This window comes from Triturus cristatus, chromosome 2_2 (assembly GCF_964204655.1).
Source record: "Triturus cristatus chromosome 2_2, aTriCri1.1, whole genome shotgun sequence".
NCBI lineage: Eukaryota > Metazoa > Chordata > Amphibia > Caudata > Salamandridae > Triturus > Triturus cristatus.
The window spans coordinates 1,243,757,515-1,243,777,215 of record NC_140582.1 but is presented as its reverse complement, the minus strand read 5'-3'; the positions used below and the strand labels follow the sequence as shown (position 1 = coordinate 1,243,777,215).

The 19,701-nt window shown below is 44.9% G+C and overlaps 1 protein-coding gene across 6 annotated transcripts in view; it reads left to right on the top strand.

The window, feature by feature from the left end:
• Positions 1–19,701, top strand: part of LOC146863493 (uncharacterized) — a 289,267-nt gene that overhangs the window by 66,116 nt on the left and 203,450 nt on the right. The gene's annotated exons all lie outside the window — the stretch shown is intronic.

Below are 19,701 nucleotides of genomic sequence, written 5' to 3'. Positions count from 1 at the left end.
GGAAACACCACATATCCATGGAATGGACGCAACTCCTATTCCCAATTCAACCAGCAAACTACACGAGCAGAGCCAGCCGAGGCGCCCCATGCCCAAACAGTATCCGCCACACCAATAGGACCAGTGGGTTGAAGGAACGAGTCGGAGCATACACCTATCGCAGATGCCCCGTCACAGTCCACAGTCCGGCATAGCCCCAGACCTCGGCAAAGGCTTTAGCCGAGCCCCCTCCCCCCGCATCACTAGTCACCATCTACCACCTGCAAAGAGGACCAATTTACTCCCCTCCCGACAGGGATGGATGCCCACCCACTCGGGCAGAATACTAACACCCCCACAAGAACCATGGGTAGGCGTAGCTTCACAACCAAGCTTTTGACCCATAGGCTTATCCCAGGACACATATGATTGCCACAAATAGCCTCAATGTATGTGTAATACCGGGCCTGTGATGACATATTTTGGCAGCTATGAAAGAAAGCAATCCAATGTACACTGAAGTACCTAAGTTGTCTCTGTCTACCTATACATGTAACTCGACCATGTAAACATCTTTTATGCTTCACTGTATCTAAAGTGTTAACAATTAATAAAAACATTTAAACAAAAAAAAGCACCTCTATCGATCAAGGACACAACTGAAAAAATAACCCCAAAAATATGCTGTGTTCCAACCCCACACCATCTTCCCAATAACTCACTTTAAAACACTCCGCAGAGGACTGATCTGTCTGATGTTTGACAGCAGGCCTTGAAGCAGACTTACTGCAGCACATCACAACTCATCCAACCTGCTATTGTGCCGAGAACAACTCAAGGCTCTCCTGCAAACACCCAACCTACCAACATGTGAAGCTGCTATTCAAGACTCACTAGTTTCCCCAACTCCTGACATACTGATCATCAGCCCAAACGTTAAGCCGTACCTCTTTCTCCAACCCACTGTCCTGCAGAAACATTCCAAGGTGTCTTCCCCAAATTTCTCTAAATCGACAAAGACAAAACCAACCAGTCACAAACATAACCTTCCACACTGTGCAGCTTTCTCTTCCAAGGTGTTTGAGAGACTGACAGACACACATTCACTGTAGAGTAAGTCCCAGCACTTCTTTTGTCAATTGTCAGAGACAAGGCATTTGATCGAGTGCACTGGCCTTTTTCTGCAGGAAATACTGGATAAGGTGGGTCTGGGTACACGATTCTAAACGTGGGGATTGTGCAACTATTGTAGCCCCGCAGCTCAGAAGCTAAGCTGGACCTTCACTTTATCCTAAAGAAATGGACTGACATCCTCCACAAAATACACAACTTCTCATTCTGTGACCAGGGAAAGAAGCAATGCATAAGATAACACACTATTGGTACTACACCCCAGCCAAAAAGGCGGAATGGAAACCCAACAGTTCTAATGGCTGTTAGTGCACTTGTGGCCACCCAGACACACTGACTCATCTCCTCTGGCGCTGTCCCAAACTCAAACGCTACTGGTAGGCAGTGCTGAAAGATGTCAATTACATTTTTGAAACAGATATTCCATGTCTTCCTAGCTATGTCCTACTGGGACTCCCAATGCCCTGATACACCCTCTACACTCTAACAAAGGGAAGGCAATTTTAATGGCTTTTGGCTTTGTGTTTGGCTAAACATGTCATCGAAGCCAAATGGGGCAATGCAGCGACAGGGGTTTGGTCCCAACAGCCCCAATAAGGGACCATAATATAGGCCCAGGTAACATTGTAATACTTCACCTATATTCTTCCCTACATTACACTTATAACGGTTTACAGGGACTGACCTTTTACTTAGATCCAACACTGCATTCAGGTTTTCCCTGGTTCGATTCTCGCACATTATGCATGAGGTTTCTTGGAAGCACAGCAGGACTACCATCTCCTGTATAATATCTATCTATAAAGTTAATGCCCCACGTCATCCTTAGTCCAACACAGTGATACAGTGAGGTAGGACCCCTGGGGAGATCTATGGGTGTATATACATCACATCTTGTTAAGATAGACAGAGGAGACCGAGACTTCCCGGCTAACACGTTGACCACAGACGCTGAGGTTCCTTATTTTGAATATCCTTATGTGAGTTTCTCTGTACGATATTTCCCAGTTAGGGGTAGACAGAGACCTTCCAGGTCTCTGTCCAGGAAGGACTGCTCTTGGAACTGGGAAGCCAGAAATACTGTGTCTACCCCTAACTGGGAAATATCGTACAGAGAAACTCACATAAGGATATTCAAAATGATCAAAAACTAATGTGGTCCATATCAGAAAGAACGCATGCAGCTCCTGCACCTGTGGGCATATATCAAGAAGAGTGCGCCGAAATAAGCAATTTGCCCTGAAGAAGTCCGTATGGACGAACGCGTTGGCTACGCAGTCTGTAGGACGACAGGAGCAGCAGACCAGTCAGCTTTGTTGTGGTGCCTGCAGATGCAGGGGAGTGACTCCATGTCTCCAAGGAAGATTTCTTCACGTGTCCTTGATACCCACAGGTCTGCTGAAGAACCTGGATAAAGCACAGACACGGACGATGAAGAAGTCTTCAAGAACAGGGGAGACCAGGAGCAGCAGGAGTCTTCCTTGGTGCAGTCTCAGTTCCAGTCGAAGTCCAACGAAGTCCATGTGTCCAGACGATTGAAGAGCAATGCAGTTTGAGGGTTGAGTCTTGTCCCATGGCAAATCTAAGGACCCACCCACAGTGGAGCACTTAAATACCCTAAGGAAAAGGTTGGAACGGCTCAGGGGTCCCACCCAGAGGAGGGGCTGGACAGATGGGAGGATACTCCCATGTCCTTTGTCCAGTTTCACACCTGAGCGGGAACCAAGTGTTCCTGAACTGATTCAAACTGGAGTATGCAGGGAGGACACCAAAGGTGCCCTTCAAAGCAGGCTGGTGGCACTGACAAGCTACACCACCCCAGCCCAATATGCAAAGGCCTGTCTGAATGGTGGTCACACCTTCCTGTGACAGGAAACCTATTATTCTATCTTCCCCTGCTCGAGCTTGGCTCAGCAGCAGGAGGGAGACTCGTGCCTGTGGTCGGCAGCAGCACTAGCTTGCTGGCAGACCCTGAAAGGCTGGTTCCGGGAGTACAGGGGCGTACCCAAAGGAGCCCCCCAGTAATTGGAATCATACTTTCAGCACCATAATCAGTGTTAGGGTAGGATTCCAACAGGTTTGATACCAAACATGACCCGGTTCGGTGCAGCTCCTATATAGTTAGATATCTTATAATGACTGATGTCTAATATGTCTAAGATGCCTGACCACACTTCCAAAGCCTGGAGAATCGACTCCTGGGTTTGTCGGGGTGTTCTGCTCATGCAGGGGCAGCCTCATACTTATAACCAAGTACCCTGCCCTCAGGACTGAAGAGCCAGCCATACGGGTGACTTAAATGTTTAAAGTGCAGTGACCTCAGATATAAGGAAACATATCTGTCGTGAGAGGTGCAAGCACCAACTCACACAGGCTGCAAAGGCTGACCTGTAGTCAGAATTTAAGTGGACTCCCATGGGTGACACAATACATGCTGCAGTCCATGAGAGACCCCTGGTGTACCAATGCCCTGGTACTTCACTGCCATATACTAGGGACTTACAAGGGTACACCAGTAGCCAATTGTGGAGGTACCAAAGTACTTACCATGTCAATTTAGGGGAGAAAGCACAGTTGCTGGGGTCCTGGTTAGCAGGATTCCAGCAGACTAGGTAAAAACACACTGACACCAAGCACACAGTGGGAGTGACCATGAAAGCAGATCCTACATTCCTACACTGACTATTGTAATAAGAAAGCCCTCAGCATTAATTGTAGTAAGACTAAGGTTATGGCACTAGGATCGTCACCAGACCTGGAGGAAGACACTGATAAATGACAATCACATTGGGGGTGTAATGTTCTTTGATTCCTGGAGATACAAATACAGTACAACACACAAATTTAAGGGGTAGGAGGAAGAGCCCCACTCCGCCCTCCTAGGTATACCTTTTAACACACATAGAAATGGGGCTCCAAAAGTATGGTCGCTGAGAAGAAAAAAGAGGGGACAACTCACAAGTGTATTAATACTGCCCTCACCCACAGAAATGTGGCATGCCTCATCATAGGGCTGCTGACACACCCCCGTGCAGACCAACGCTGGAGGTGGAGCAATAGGGAGAGGGAAGATGCAACACAAAACAGAAAAAACGAAGTCCTACCTGGACCAGATTTATCCAGAACTGAAACACGCACTATATTTTCAGGGTCTAATCTATCAATGTGTTGTGTTGCCCGTGTGCCACGCAAAGGCGAGGCAACACTAAAGTAAGATTTATCAAGCCATGCAGGACCACGGAAGGTGACCTTGCGTAGCCTGATAAATCTGGAGTGACGCAACCCAGTGCAAAACGCTGCGTTGTGCAACTCTGCCCCTGAGAGGCGTTTCGTGAGTGGAACTTGGGTGTTCCCACCCATGAACCCATGCATTTTGGTGCATCCCCAGATTTATCAACACTGGTAAACATGGGAATGCGTCAAAATTCTACGCCTCCCAGGAGTAGGCCTGGGCGGAGTTCCGCAAGTGGCGGAGTGTGGTAGGTCGTGCTGTTTGCACTGATTTTTTACGTCAGGTGTTTGTCCCGCACTGTAAAATTAGCTCAAACGGCAGCAAGTGCAGCACAAGAAGGCGCGGCTTGTTTCTGCCGCTAGGGTAGATGTTCCACTCGAGCGACAGTTTTCGCAATGTTAACGGAAGGTTTCTCAACGCGAGCGGTCGTGATAATCTGCGCCCACCCGCATTGAGAAGTCTTGCTGGGAGGTGGTCTGGAGTAAGATTTTCTTCACTTACGCTCACCAACTTAACATAGGCAAGCAAGGAAAGAAATCTGCTCTGCGGAGTTTTGGGGAATTCTGCGTGCTGCACGGAGTAGGATAAACTCTGCAAGCTGGAGCAGAATTTCACACCCAGGCCTACCCAGGAGAGGTGCAAAGTCTAGAAATAGCTTTATTATTCCTCATTGTTTCCTCTTTTTAAGTGTGCTGGACACTGCAGCAAACTTAGAAAGAGAAAATTGCTGCTGAGGATTGTTTTTGTGCAGGAAGGTGTCCCTTCCTGCACAAAAACAAACCTGCCTGCAACACAGGCACCATTGCACAATAGTGCAAGGGTGCTTGTGGTGGCGCTAGGCAGCCAAAGGGCGCCAGCACAAGTACAGGACAGGAATGCGCTGTATAATGATAAATACAGCATATTCCTGTCCTTTAATGCAACACACCACAGCAAGGTGACTCGCTGTGCTGTGGAAAAGTTTAATAAATATTCCCCAAAGTTTAGAATGGTGAGTTTCCCCACTAGAGAATATCTGGTTAGGTGTTCAAGACTCCAAAGGTGGAAGTGAATGCAGTGATTATTTGACTGGCGCAAAGGAGAATATTGTGCAGTTTTTGCTTTTTTACACAAAATATATTACGGACTGCAAAAGATGGCAGCTACACACGTCGTGTGTGAAGGGAGTCTCCCTGAGCTCGGCTCAGTTTTTTCATCTGAAAAGCTATTTTCAACCTTACTATTCTACTATGTCAGACAGAAAAGAACATTTTAATTCCTGTAAGACCTGTGGGAAGAAGAGAGTTCATGTGGATGACCCACATAAGGAATGCTTTTACTGCTTTCATCCCAAGCACGAGGTAAAAGAATGCAAGATTTGTCGCACTTTCTCCTCAAATACTCTGAGGGTCAGGGAAGGGAGGCTACTCCTATGGCTTCAGAAAACAAAATCTCATAAAACATCTTCTGGAAAGGATAGTGACACCTCTTCTAGGTCTCACAAAAGGTCTAGATCCCATAAAGGGACATCAGAGGAGTCTAGAAAATCCTTGAGTACTTCTCATTAGCCACACATTTCCAAGAAAAAGGAGAAGCAAAAACATTTCTCCTCAGAAACATCCTTTCCTGGCCCATCAATGCCTTTTGACAAGTATAGGGAATGCCCTCATGTCCCCTCTGCTGATCCGACCATGAGGCATATATCTTCTTCCAAGTCCCTCTCGATGATGCCTTATCGTCGACACCAAGATCGTCGATGACTACAAGTACCACCATCTATCGTCAAGACCGTCAAATGCAAAAATGACGACAACTGCCTCCATCAGCTCTCCCATCTCGTCTACAAAGATTAAGGTGTCTATGAACTTCTTGTTGAGGCCCCCGTCAACAACGAGTCCGTCGTCGATATTACTGTTGATGATGGTCCCAGCAACGCTCCCGTTGACAACGGCCCGGAAGGCGTTGATCTCATCAACAATGCTCCGTTGATGGCAGTCTCATTGACTGCGGTCCCGTCAATGTCGTCGACCACAATGCCAAAGAAGGACGCTTACATCCCTCCGATGACGACACGGTTGTTGCAGTGGCGGCTTGCTGCCCAGAAGCAGGAAGCACCCAGGCTCCCCTGAGTCAATCACAACGCTGCTGACCTGCGTGGTGATTGATCTGAGCACCGTGGTTCGGCGATCATTCAGGGACTGGGAGCCTGGGCATGTTCTCTTCCAGACTGTAATGCAGCCGGTTTGGAGAATATGCAAAGTCCGCATGATGGTTTGGCCGGCCTAAGATGGCCGCCAAACTGTCAAGAACACTGATAACGGTGCATACCACTCCCCGTGGGTGCCTGTATCTTACTGACCCCACACCCAAGACTCCGGGATACAAATAAAACAATAATAAACCACAGTTTATTATACTTTTTTTATGCTGCTGGAAGGGAGGGGGGGGGTGATGCTCCTCCGCCATAGCAGAGGAGCCGCCGCTGACGATTAAGGTTCCTAAGGTCAGCAGAATCTTTCTACATCCTGAAGCCACCTCACCCAGCAAGGTCTCACTTCAGCGTCCAAGTCATCTGCTGGACATTGAGGAATCTGATGATGATGGCAGACTGTTTGGTTCAGCCCACAGCCCTTCAGAACTGAATGTTAAATGCCAGGAGAAAGATGAGGATTTTGAGGAGGAAGGGCATTACTATCAGTATTAATATCCTCCACGTCCAAGACATAATAAGCCTCACTGATATTATTCCCATCCTCCATCTACGCGGGATACTGCACATCTTCCTGCTTCCTTGATACAGGACCTCCAGGCGATGCTCACAGATTATCTGAAGCGTTTTCTGCATCCCCCTGAACAGCCACCACAACCAGTCACCCTTATTGCTCCAGCACCTCTCCCACCACCAGCTACACCTAGAATGACACCTGCCTCCCATGTAGCAGCACCACCGAGAGATGATGATGATGATGATGGATGATGATAGAGAAGAGGGTGAGATCCCTATCACATAGTCACCTTTGGATGAATGGGATGACTATGTTCTACCAACGCCATCCCCACCTCCGCAGCAACCTGCTGATTCACCTCCAGAAGATAACAGAGGTTTCCATAACCTCATGGTGAGGGCGGCTCTAGGAGAGTAGGATCTTTCTGGCATAGATACCCCCTCTTTTTGCCTGCTGTCAGTGTGTTTTGAATGTAGTTCACTGGGATCCTGCTAACCAGGAACCCAGTGGCAGTGCTCTCTCCTCCAAATTCCATGGTAAGTATTTTGTACACCCCACAATTGGCACACCAGGGTACCATTTTAAGTCCCTATTATATGGTACTGAGGTACCCAGGGCATTGGTACACCAGGGGTCACCTATGGGCTGCAGCATATGTAGCGCAGCACAGCAAGGTGATTTGCTGCATTGCACGACAATGTCATAAATATGTTCCAAGACTTATGAAGCCACTCAGGGCCACGAAAGTTGGCCTTGCGTGGCTTCATAAATGTCATTTCTGAGTTGCATCGCTCTTGCACCACGTTGCACTGTGTAAGAGTGACGCAAAGTGGCTTGTAAATACGCCTCCATATACATACATATATACATACATACATACGTACATACATGCACGCATACTGTGCCTCAGATTGCAGTGAACCAAAGACCAGGAGATGGTAATGAGGCAGGCTAGTGCTGCCTCTTTCCTGAAATTTAAAAAGTGATTTTTCCTACCCGTGATTGCATCATTTTTAACAGTTTTTGCTTGTGGATGTCACAGTTTAAAAACTGAAGTTTTTAACCTGCCAGTAATTGCATCATTTTTCACCGGTTTTGTTTAGAAACTTGTGGTTTTTACTTGCCAGTGACTGTTTCATTTAACCTGTTGAATAGTGGGATTTGCAGTCCAAAATTTGCTGTTTCTTCCTCACATTTCCTGTGACTACCTATTTTTCCCTCCTATTTTCTCCCTTGCTCTGTGCTCAGACCTGTATGGTAAGCAATCCACCCCCAGCTCCCATTTTGTGTTAGCAAGTGATTGAAACCAGATTCCCCCCCTTTCCACTTTAGCAACAGGGATACTTCACATCAGAGGTGAACAGAGGGTGCTCTGAGACAGCAGTAATCTGCTGTGAGCTGTTTAAGCTGTGTTTTTTAGGGATTGTGCACCCACTGTACAGAAACAAGGGAACCCAAGTAAGGTCTGCCTCTCTGAAGCCAGCATTTACTGTCTGTAACCCAGGAACACGGACCTTACACAACCCTATATCTGGAATTAAGAGCACGCGGCTGCGGTTCCCTCCCCCATTGGGATACTCAAGCCATCGTGCCTTCCCCTACAGTTCCCCTACACCTCTGATTGTATTTTTCTTGGTCTGGCTGTTCGCCATTCGTGCTCTCAGCTCCATATTTGTTACTATCCATGTGGGAGTTGCCAACATTTGTTACAGGAAATTAGACACAGGCATGCTTATTCTAAATGTCCTGATGATGATCCATTTATTGTATCTATGGATCGAAACGCCGTTGACACTCGATACACCTTATACACTGCTCTAAATTGTCATTTAATGTGTAAAGATGTTCTCTTGCAATTTGTTTGTTACATTGAAAATTGTGTGTTTAACAAACCTAGAGCTTTGCCTGAGCCTTTTGTGTTTTTCATTGTTTGTCCCTCTTGGTTTAGTTGGATACAGGCTTGTGTCCCACTTACAAATTGTCTTGTCTGTATTGTTCCTATTTGAATTTAAAATATTAAATATCTGACCTCTGTCCGGCTGGACAAGTTATATAAATATAGGACTGACTGGGTCTATCTTCATTTCCCCCCTTTTTTACTGTTGTTTCTCTAGGGACCACTGTTCTTAAAAACAAACCTGTATGTTAAGTAATGCACCCCAGCTCCCATTTTGTGTTAGCAAGTGAGTGAAACCAGATTCCCTCCCCCTTCCCCCTTAGCAACAGGGATATTCTACATCAGACAGTGAACAGAGGGTGCTCTGAGACAGCACTAATCTGCTGTGAGCTGTTTAAGCTGTGTTTTTTAGGGATTGTGCACTCATTTTTTGGCTGGGAGAGTGAATAAAGTTTTATACAAACAGTATTGTTAGAGGCCATAGTTTGTTAGGCCCTTACCTGCAGATATCCAAAGTGTGGATTGAGCCTGTCTGACTCCTATGAGAATCTGAATTGAGGAGCAGCTTCCGACTACCTGGGCAGGTAACCTTGCCTGTGGTCGCAGGGACCTTACATAGTCTGCTACTGGATGCTACATGTATGCACTGATGGGTGGTTGCACCTGGTGTTTCTATTGGGTTAGTGTTCTCATTGGTTGGGTATCTGAGGGTTCTGATTGGTTTCTGGGTCAGTGATTCTATTGATGCAAGGCTTAGGGTTAGTGATTTAATTGGTGGATAGGTTTAGGGTTTCAGATAGGTTCCTGGCGCTGAGGTTTCTATTGGACGTCGGGTTTAGGGTTTCCTATGTGACTGGCTGCTGGGACTAAGGTTGGGACTACAGCAAGGGTTACGCATTCTATTGGACATAGGGCTTAGGGTTTCCTGTGTGATTGGTTGCTGTGGAATAGGGTTGGGACCACTGTTCCCACTAACCTGCGCGCGTGGGCGCGCGCCCACGATGGTCACCCGGAGCGCGCAGTGTACTGCATTTAGCGCGCACACTGTCATCCCTACAAGACCCTTCGCGCCGCCGCTTTTTAAACGTGAGCGGCGCGAAATCCGGGCGTGAGGCAGGGGAAGAGATATGGTGCTTGCAGGCGTGCAAAGCCCATTGTGCTTAAAGGGCTTCTGCTTCAGCCCCCCACACCCACGTCGTGTGTCAGCCCGGCTGAGCCAGCTTCCCGGGCACCCAACAGCCGCACCGAGTACTTCACGGGTCTTTAAAAGACCATTTGCATGTCAATGAGCTTTGTCGTTTTCGGATAAGACCTGTATTTTGGACTCCTCTTCCCAATAGTCCCCGGACTACCAAAAGCACTTCGGCCCTCATTTGCACTCTGACAAAGTCACTTCTACTTCCTTTTTTTTCCTTTTTTTTTTGTTGCACATTTATATAGCGCAAACTCGAGCCGAAGGTATTGGAGCGCTTTATATGAGCACGGGTTACATTACACATTCAGGCAAGGGGAGAGGTGCTCGAAGGTGACAGAGGGAGGGGCTGCAGCTTCAGGCGCAGGGGATCTATTCACATGCAAACAGCCCTGAATGCGTCATGTCTGTGCAATTTAGAGGGGCCTCACACATTCCCTTCCTGCCCAGGGCCCCAAACATCCTAGAACCGTCCCTGATTACCCCGAGGCAGCACGTGGTTCTCTTCACAGAGCTTAATTACTGTCACTAAATTGTAAGCAAACCTCGGTTCTTCAAACATGCAGTCTATAATGTAATAAAATAAAGAAATGGCACAATCGCACCCACACTGATTACAATGTATGGAGGACAATCAGTTAAATCAGTTCTCTTGGAGTATCTCCTTTAAGTACTGTACATCACAGTGGGGGGTGGCAAAATTAACATTTTGGAAAGAGAGCCTGTCTTCTCGTTGTCTTGTCCAGGAGGGGGTGAGGAGCCCTACCCCACCCTGGCAGAGATCAAGATGATAGTAGAATACTGCATGCCCACCCCTGTGCCCACCCTGGTGGATCCTGTTCCCCCTCCTGTGATGGCTTCTGCCCCCACCCCCAGTGATGGCTCCTGTCCCCCCCCATGTGGTGGCTCCTGCCCCCCCCCCACCTGTGATGGCTCCTGTCCCCCCTGTGGTGCATCCTGTCTCCGCCCTGGGTGGCTTCTGTCCCAGTCCTGGAATGGCTCCTGCAGCGAGGGTGAAGTTCTTGATGGGCCTCTTCTCAAAAAGGTTCAGCTCAAAATTAATATGAAAAGGTGGGCGAGTGAGTAAGTGAAGGAATGGGTGGATGGCTGGATGAATTAGTGAAAGGGTGAATGGATGAATGAAAGATTGAATAGATGGATAATGAGAGAGGATGGATGGATGAGTGAGTGGAAGGATTGATAAGAGAAAAGGTAAATAGCTGGATGTATGGGTGGAAGGGTAGCTGGATGGGTAAAAGGGTAGCTGGATGGGTAAAAGGGTGGATGGATAAGTGAAAGGATGGATGAGTGAAAAGGAGGATGATGAGTGAGTGGTTGGATGGAGTGAAATGATGGATGGGTGGATTGATGAATTGATAAGTGGAAGGGTGAATGGATGGACGGATGAGTGAAAGGGTGGATGTAAGGATGGATGAGTGAGTGAAAGGGCGGGTAGATGGACAAAAGGATGAATAGATGAGTGAAGGAGTGAAAGGATAAATGGATGAGTGATAGGGACAATGGATGGATTCATGAGTGGATGAGTTGATGGATAGGTGGGCGGATGGAAGGAAGGATGGCTAAGTGAAAGGGTCGATGGATAGAGAAAGGGATGATGGATGGATGACTGAAATGGTGGATGGGTGGAAGGATGAGTGACTGGGTGGATGGATGGATGAGTAACTGAAATGGGTAGAAGAGTGGATGGATGAGTGTACAGGTGGATGGATGGATGGATAATGGATAGATGAGTGAAAGGATGGATGAAGGGATGGATGAGTGAAATGATAGATGGAAGGCTACATGATGGATAGGTTTGCAAATGGTTGAATATGTTTGGATATGACTGGGCTTACTTATATACTATTGCGCGGCCACCTCTGATGTGTCTGTAAAACTTACCTATTGTCCAGAAGTTTTGTCCTGAATTTTGACCTCCTGTCCTGAATTTGTGTCCTGAATTTGCACCAATGCCAGTTGGTCACCCTATGGCAGAGGTCACGGACAAAGTCGGTTCAACAAGAGAAATGTACTATTGCAGTTGTGCCAAAATATAAATGATGCTCTCCATACCGTCCACTTACGAGACATTCTCACATGACCAGTTCCAAGGCTTCTTGATCCTATTCCGCTCTAAGGTGGCCGGAAGTCGTATGAGGGTCTGTAGAGTGAAGCAGCTGGGGTTCACACAAACAACTCACATTTTAACTTATTTTTCCACTGCCTCGATGTCATAAGGATTGACTTGAAACCGAAACTGCCCTTTCAAATAAAAAGAACTTACAACATCCAAACCGAAAACTAGATAGCAGGATCGTAGCTGCTTTCTGTTTTAAAAAGAAAACTGTGCCAAATGAGGAGTAGCTCTGACCCCTGCTTAACGTAAGCTTTTGGCACTGGTGACTGAGGATATATTTTAATGCACTTTGGCACAGCAAATAGGTTTGGCTTACGAATAGAGTGAAGTCACAGAGGGGCCTGGCAGAATATGCACGCACAAACACAGATCCCCAAGCACAAAGAGATAAAGATGCAAGCAGACAAATGGACATCTAGGCATACCAAGACGTGCATCAGAGCAAACAGACAACACATATGCACCTACAGACAACAGTACAAAGGCACACATACAGTCTCAGATATACAGGAAGAGGAATGCACGACTGTGTGAGTAGAGAGTAGATGGATACGTGTGCAACTGTGAATGCACACATGATTTAATGTATACACATGGGTGCATGAATGGATTAACAAATATACATTTGTTGTTTATGCCTTGTTTTTTGGCTTACAACGTATTGGATTAGTTTTACTATGATGCGATTTTGCAATTGTTTGCATTGTAAGAGCAGAGAACAAAGATGCTGGCACTTTTTCTGTGGATTACGTTTTACTAAGATATATGCTTAAGAAGCAGGTTCTAAACTTCAGTCTCCTTTAAGAACATTCGGCAGTGAAAATATCAAACAAAACATTTGAATTATTCACTACACGCCTTTACGGAAAGCAACTCTGAAACACATTCAGGCAATTACAAAATGTGTGCCCCTATCCTGGTATCTGTGTAGAAACAACCCCTTTTTTAATCATAGATCAATGGCATCTAGAGTATGTACATAATGCCTTGTTAGCCAACCAACGACCACAAAACGTATAATTATATAGAACAACCCTCAGACACTTATAGTGACGCATGCAGAAAAGTAGCACAGGAAGGGAGACCAAAAAAGCTCATTCGATAATTATTGCTCCTGTTTAGACAGAGTAGTGCACAGTGACAGAAAATAAACCTGATTGGCACATAAAAGATCAAGGTCCACTTAGGGAGGCTATTTTCTTAACTGTCATAACCCTGCCTGGACTTTAGCTTTTGTTTTATTCTTGAAACACCAAGACTGACGAGCTCTGCTCAAACTTCATGTTTTTGTTCTCACTACTTACACTTGAGATTTTTAGCTGGTCATAAACCTTCTCACTAAAAGAAACTTTTTCATGTGCTACTTCTGAGGCTCTCTCTTTAACCTTAAAAACATGTTCCCTCTGACGTAGTACTTCTATAAAACACACACACAAATACACTCAACAACTCACAGATTTGCATTTCTTCTAGATACATAAAAGCCTTGTTCAAGAATAATGTGTTAAGTGCTGCTAGATACCCCAGTGTAGGACATTATCCAGAAAATGAAGCAAATGCAGAGGATAAAAATACTCTAAATGCTGTGTTCCACCTCCACCAGATACATGTGTGGAAATGCACTCTTTTTTCACTTTTTTAAGCAAAGGTTTGGAGTGATATTTGGCGCTGCACCACATACGCTGTCTGGATTCCGGCGCACATAGCCTTAGTTGCAGCGCACAGAAACCTTATACTGCCGCACACAGAGGAAAAAAATTAGAGGGAACATTGGTTGGGACTAGGGTTTTCTATTGAACGTAGGGTTTAGTTCCTGATTGATAGCTTGGACTAGGGCATTGATTGGTTGTAAGGTCTTGGTCTCCTATTGGACTTAGGATTTAGGGCTAGTGTGATGATAGGTTAGGGTTAGAGTTCCCATTGGCTGAAGGGGTCACCTGATTACGAGGGCTATAGAAGGCCAGGGCTTAGGGCATCTCAGCCTGGGCGTCGCGGCTAAGGGTGGAGAGAACAATGGTGAGTGCCTGTTTGAGCCTGTTGGGGACTTGGGACAGAAATGCTGCCCAAATGTATATGCACCAGCATCCACCCTACACCACCCACACCCACAACCATATTAACACACTCACACCAAATGTACTCCACTTATTTACTACAAACCAACCCCATGCACAATGCAATGTCTCAGCACCCACTACTAAACCACACAAACCACACCTATACATCCTTCTATCCCAGCTACCACACATTTCCACCATCACCTACAAACAGTACACAACTCTATGATTAACACAACCCAATTTCACACCACACTGAACTATATCCCAACCAGACACACACTCCATGCTCTAATTATACCTAACAGACCTCTTTTTGTCACTAACAAACCCATACTCATCCTTCCATCATTTCTCCAACAAACACCTCCCTCTTCTTTCAACCACAATAAGACAAACACACAACACGTACACTCCGCTGCACCACACATATTACCTCTTGCAGCAACAAGTCTAAGACAAACACTCATAGCTCTACTCCATCCTCTCTTACACACAACATACACTCTACTCACAAACACATCACCACCCCCTTTTCCTTACCACTTCCTCTCACAAACAATACTATACGAACACATCCATCTCATAAAACAAAATACATCAGCATATCCTTTCACTACTCCTCAAAAACAAAACATATCACGCACACCAGCACAACAAAATCTCTCAAGCGCAACACCTCACAATAATTACCATCACAAACTACAAACATACACCCACCTTTCAAATTACACAAATGAGCAAACTCCAATACCAAGATTTCTCTCTTCCACCGCACCCAACACATATACAGCATCACAGCAACTCTTTTAACTGCCTCTCATCCATTGGACTATTTAGGACCTTACTACATGACCCACACGCTGCACCGCCTCCCCTGACTCATACACCTTCCACCCTAAACATACGCAAACAAAATAAGCAACGTGCCACACCTCACAACTTGGCTTCTCCATGTCTACTGAACAACAAGGTTACACTACAAAAACAACACAGCACACCAGCTCACTCTCCACATGCAGACCCATCAAAATGCCTTCTTAGCCTGCTGGACGAAGAACACGATACAGATAAGCTACACGATTGCTATCCACACATACCTAATACCAACACTAAGGACACACCATCTACAAGCCCACAAAATACTGCTCACTCCTCTGCAAAACAAAGTCACACTATCGCCAAAGCACATTCTCTAAACTGTCTACTAATAAATGCTTGATCGCTCTCTAAGAACAAAAACATCCACGACCTTCTCACTGATGCAAAACCAGACATACTATTCATAACTGAATCATGGTTGGGAGATGATATGGCTCCAATCCTGCATGAAGCCGTTCCTCTAGGCTATCAATCGCCCAAAATCATATAGGAAAAAAAGGAGGTGGCTTAGCCTTGTTCAGACAAATATTACATATCACTAAAGTTGACAACGTCTCCATAAAAAATTGTGAGGCCCTTTTCATCAGATGCAATCCTACACCATATTCCTCCTGTAACTTCCTGCTCCTTTACAGACCTCCACCTAGCAAGGCAACAGTCCCAGACACGCTTCTAGACATGGTTTCAAACCTGATAACACTACACTCCAACCTATGCATTCTAGTGAACCTCAACATTTGGTTTGGCAAACCCAATATGCCCCATCCAAAAACAATCATCACTGGCTTAGATGCATTGAACTGGCCTCAGATCGTCTACAAACCCACACACATCGCTGGACACATTCTAGATGTCATTTTTGCTAATACAGAACTAGTTACCTTTCGAACTATAGCTCCAGTCGCATGGTCAGACCACCATTTGCTTGCCTTCCAACATAAAACAACACCAAGCGATGCACCTAAAACCACCTTACATGCATCCACCTATCGACCGCGGAACAAACTAAATTTTGAACACTTAGAAAACACAGCTTACATCCAGTACATATCTAGACACAATAAATTCAAATAAAAACTATGAGTGGCTACAGGAAGCTTTTGATATCCTGGTACCACTCAAAACGACACAACAGAACAAAAGAAAACAAGCACCTTGGAGATACAGAGATAAAGCAACGAATTAAAAAGCTGCAACACGCCCGGCTCAAAACAAACTCCACTCAAGACAAAATTCTCCTACAGAAAATAAACAGATTACACAAGTCAGCTATCAAATAAGCAAGGAAAAAGACTATTCAGACAGAATTAAAAATGTTAAATGTGCAAATAAAGAATTCTGTAAAATTCTCAATGAATTTTTTCATAAACCAAATTGCTTAGCAGCAGCTCATCCCATTACTCAAGAGTTTACAGACAATTTGGCAAATCATTACACGGACAAAGCAGACACGTTGGACCCACACTTAAAACACAGACAAAGCGTCAGCATTAACCCTTTTACAAAGCTACAATCCAAGAATACCCTAACCCAGCCTTCCAACACATTTCACACATTGAATTTATGGACCTGGTCAAAGCAAGCAGGCCTGCCGGCAGCCCTTCTGACCCGTGTCCACCACAAATCTTCAAGACAATTCATCTAACAACCTCAGCTGCCAACCCAGTAAGGAGAATCACTAACAACTCCTTAACTTCTGGAATATTTCCAGAAGAACTCAAAAAGTCATACATATGCTCATTACTGAAGAAAACAAACTTGGACCTGCTGAACCCTGACAACTACAGACTGATTTCAAATGGACCTTTCCTTGGCATACTGATAGAAAGAGCAGCGTTCGTCCAGATGTCACAGTTCATTGAAGAGAATTCCATACTTTCAGACTTCCAAATGGGAGTCCGTCCAGGAAGAGGCACATAATCTGCCCTGCTTGCCATCTGGGATGACCTGAAGAACACAGTTGACTGCAACATGGTTTCTGCGCTACTTCTCTTGGACCTCTTGACTGTCTTTGACACGGTTGACCATGACACTCCTCAATACAGAGACTCTACGACACACCATGATACAAAGACTCTACGAAGCTGGCATAGAGGGGACTACTCTAGATTGGATCGTGTCCTAACTTCGCAACACAACTAATGTCATCCATACCCCACCTTTATCGTCCAAACCGTACTTCAGAAAAGCAGGGGTCCCTCAAGGCTCCATCATCTCGCCTATGCTTTTCAACATCTACATGAAGTTATTACCGCCACTGATCAATCAATTTCACCTCACGTGCTATAACTGTGCAGATGACCCGCAAATACTCCTTCAACTGCAATGCTCCAAAGACATTGGAAACTTGCCAATTTTCAGTTGTCTCAGAGCCGTGGATCAATGGATGACATGGAGCCATCTCACATTGAATGCTTCCAAAACAGAAATACTCATGTGTGGCAATTGGAAACATCATAACCAGGTCGCCGCGTGGCCTGATGTTCTGGGAACACCACCTAAAATATCGAAGGAAGTAAGAAAGCTCGGAATGACCATGGACTCCAAGCTTCGATGAATGCCACAGTGGACAAACTAACAAGATCGAGCTTTTTTAGTATAAAAACTCTGTGACGAATCTTCCCCCATTTGGGATTTCCACACAATATCCGTTCTACCATCTCCCTTGTTCTGTCCAAACTCGATTACACCAATAGCCTCTACCCAGGATCACCTTTAACATTCATGAAAAGACTACAATGGATTCCGAACTGGGCTGCCTGACTACTCTAGCATATCAAACCGCGAGACCTCATCTCACCTGCCTTGAAAGCCCTGCATTGGTTACCTGTTGCCAGAAGATCCACGTTCAAGCTGCTTTGTATCACTCAAAAAGCGATACATGGAACTGGACCGCTCTTCATCAGGAATAAAATAACCAAACACATTTAACAAAGGAACCTCCGCTCTAGAGTGGCACCTAGCCTGAAAATCCCAAGATACAAGAAAAAAACCATGGGTGGCACATCCTTCTCTTTTCAAGCAGCCAAACTATGGATCTCTTTACCCCCAACATATGATGCACGGATAACCACCCTATATTCAGAAAAATACTCAAGAATTGGCTCTTCCCCACACACATAACCACCACAGGCAAACAGTTAAAAATATACAGCAGATCTCTGTATATAAGCATGTATTTGTACTATAGATATGTACCTATATATGTGTATTACTATGTATAAATATGTAGAATAATTATGTTTAAAAAATATTATGTATTATATATTTTTATTTAGATATTCATTCGTTCTGTTGAACAAATGTACATATTACTGATAGTTACATTATTCTGTTTTTAACATGTATATAAGTGACCGCATAAATAAGTAAATCTTTTTATCATAAGTATTTATCTACACTTGCTTCACTATTGATCTACAAAAATTAAATATGAACAAATAAAACTAAATTAAAGTACGACAACACTTGAAAGCCAGAGTTTATTTAAAGAATCTTTAATCTACATATGCCACCTTCCTTTATGCATCTAAATACCTTCCATGGACTTGTGGATCTATATATGTATTCCTTTTAATTATTTATTTCTTTTCCTCTAATTCAGCATATCCAACGCGCTGCCCTATTTCTCACCCAATACCTCTATCAATATATCCATTACCTCCACTTTCTCATTCATTCCAAACCCTATACCACTACTATGATCCTCAAAATAACCCTTCCCTACTCCACCCCTCCTTACATCATCTCATACCTCTTTTTACTATTCTGATCCCCAAAACAAACCTTTCTAAACCCTCCCTCTGACTCTTCCCCCCTCCACCTCCCTTTTGCTCATACTCCTCCACCTCCATTTTACTCATCCCAAGCCTCTTCCTCCTGCTATGAGCTCCAAAACAAACAAAAACAATTCTAAATCCTTCCCCTCTATCCCTCCACTATCCTTCTCAATCCCATAAACTGACTAACACATCCACCGCTCAAATTACTTTCATATTTCACTTTACTATTTCACCACTAATCCTTTATGGGTTCCGGAGTAGCGTGCTACTTACCCAAAGAGCGCTTCAACACCCCATCAGGGGTAGCAAGAACTATATAAATGCAACCCTTTTCCCTCTTCTACCCCTCCACTATGCTTTTCAATCCAAATAACAGACTAACACACCCACCACTCAAACTACTTTCATATTTCACTATATTCATTCACCACTTATCCTTTATGGGTTCTGGAGTAGCGTGCTACTAGCTGAAAAAGCACTTCGACGCCTCGTCAGGGGTAGTAAGCACTATACAAATGCAATTACAATATAATATACATGCATGCCTGCATACCAACATACACACATACATAAATGCAGACATGCATATATACATACATACCCACATATATTCAAGCCACATACATACAATCATGGATATACACATGCATATATATATATATACGCAGACATACATACTAGCAACATATATACAATCAAGGATATAC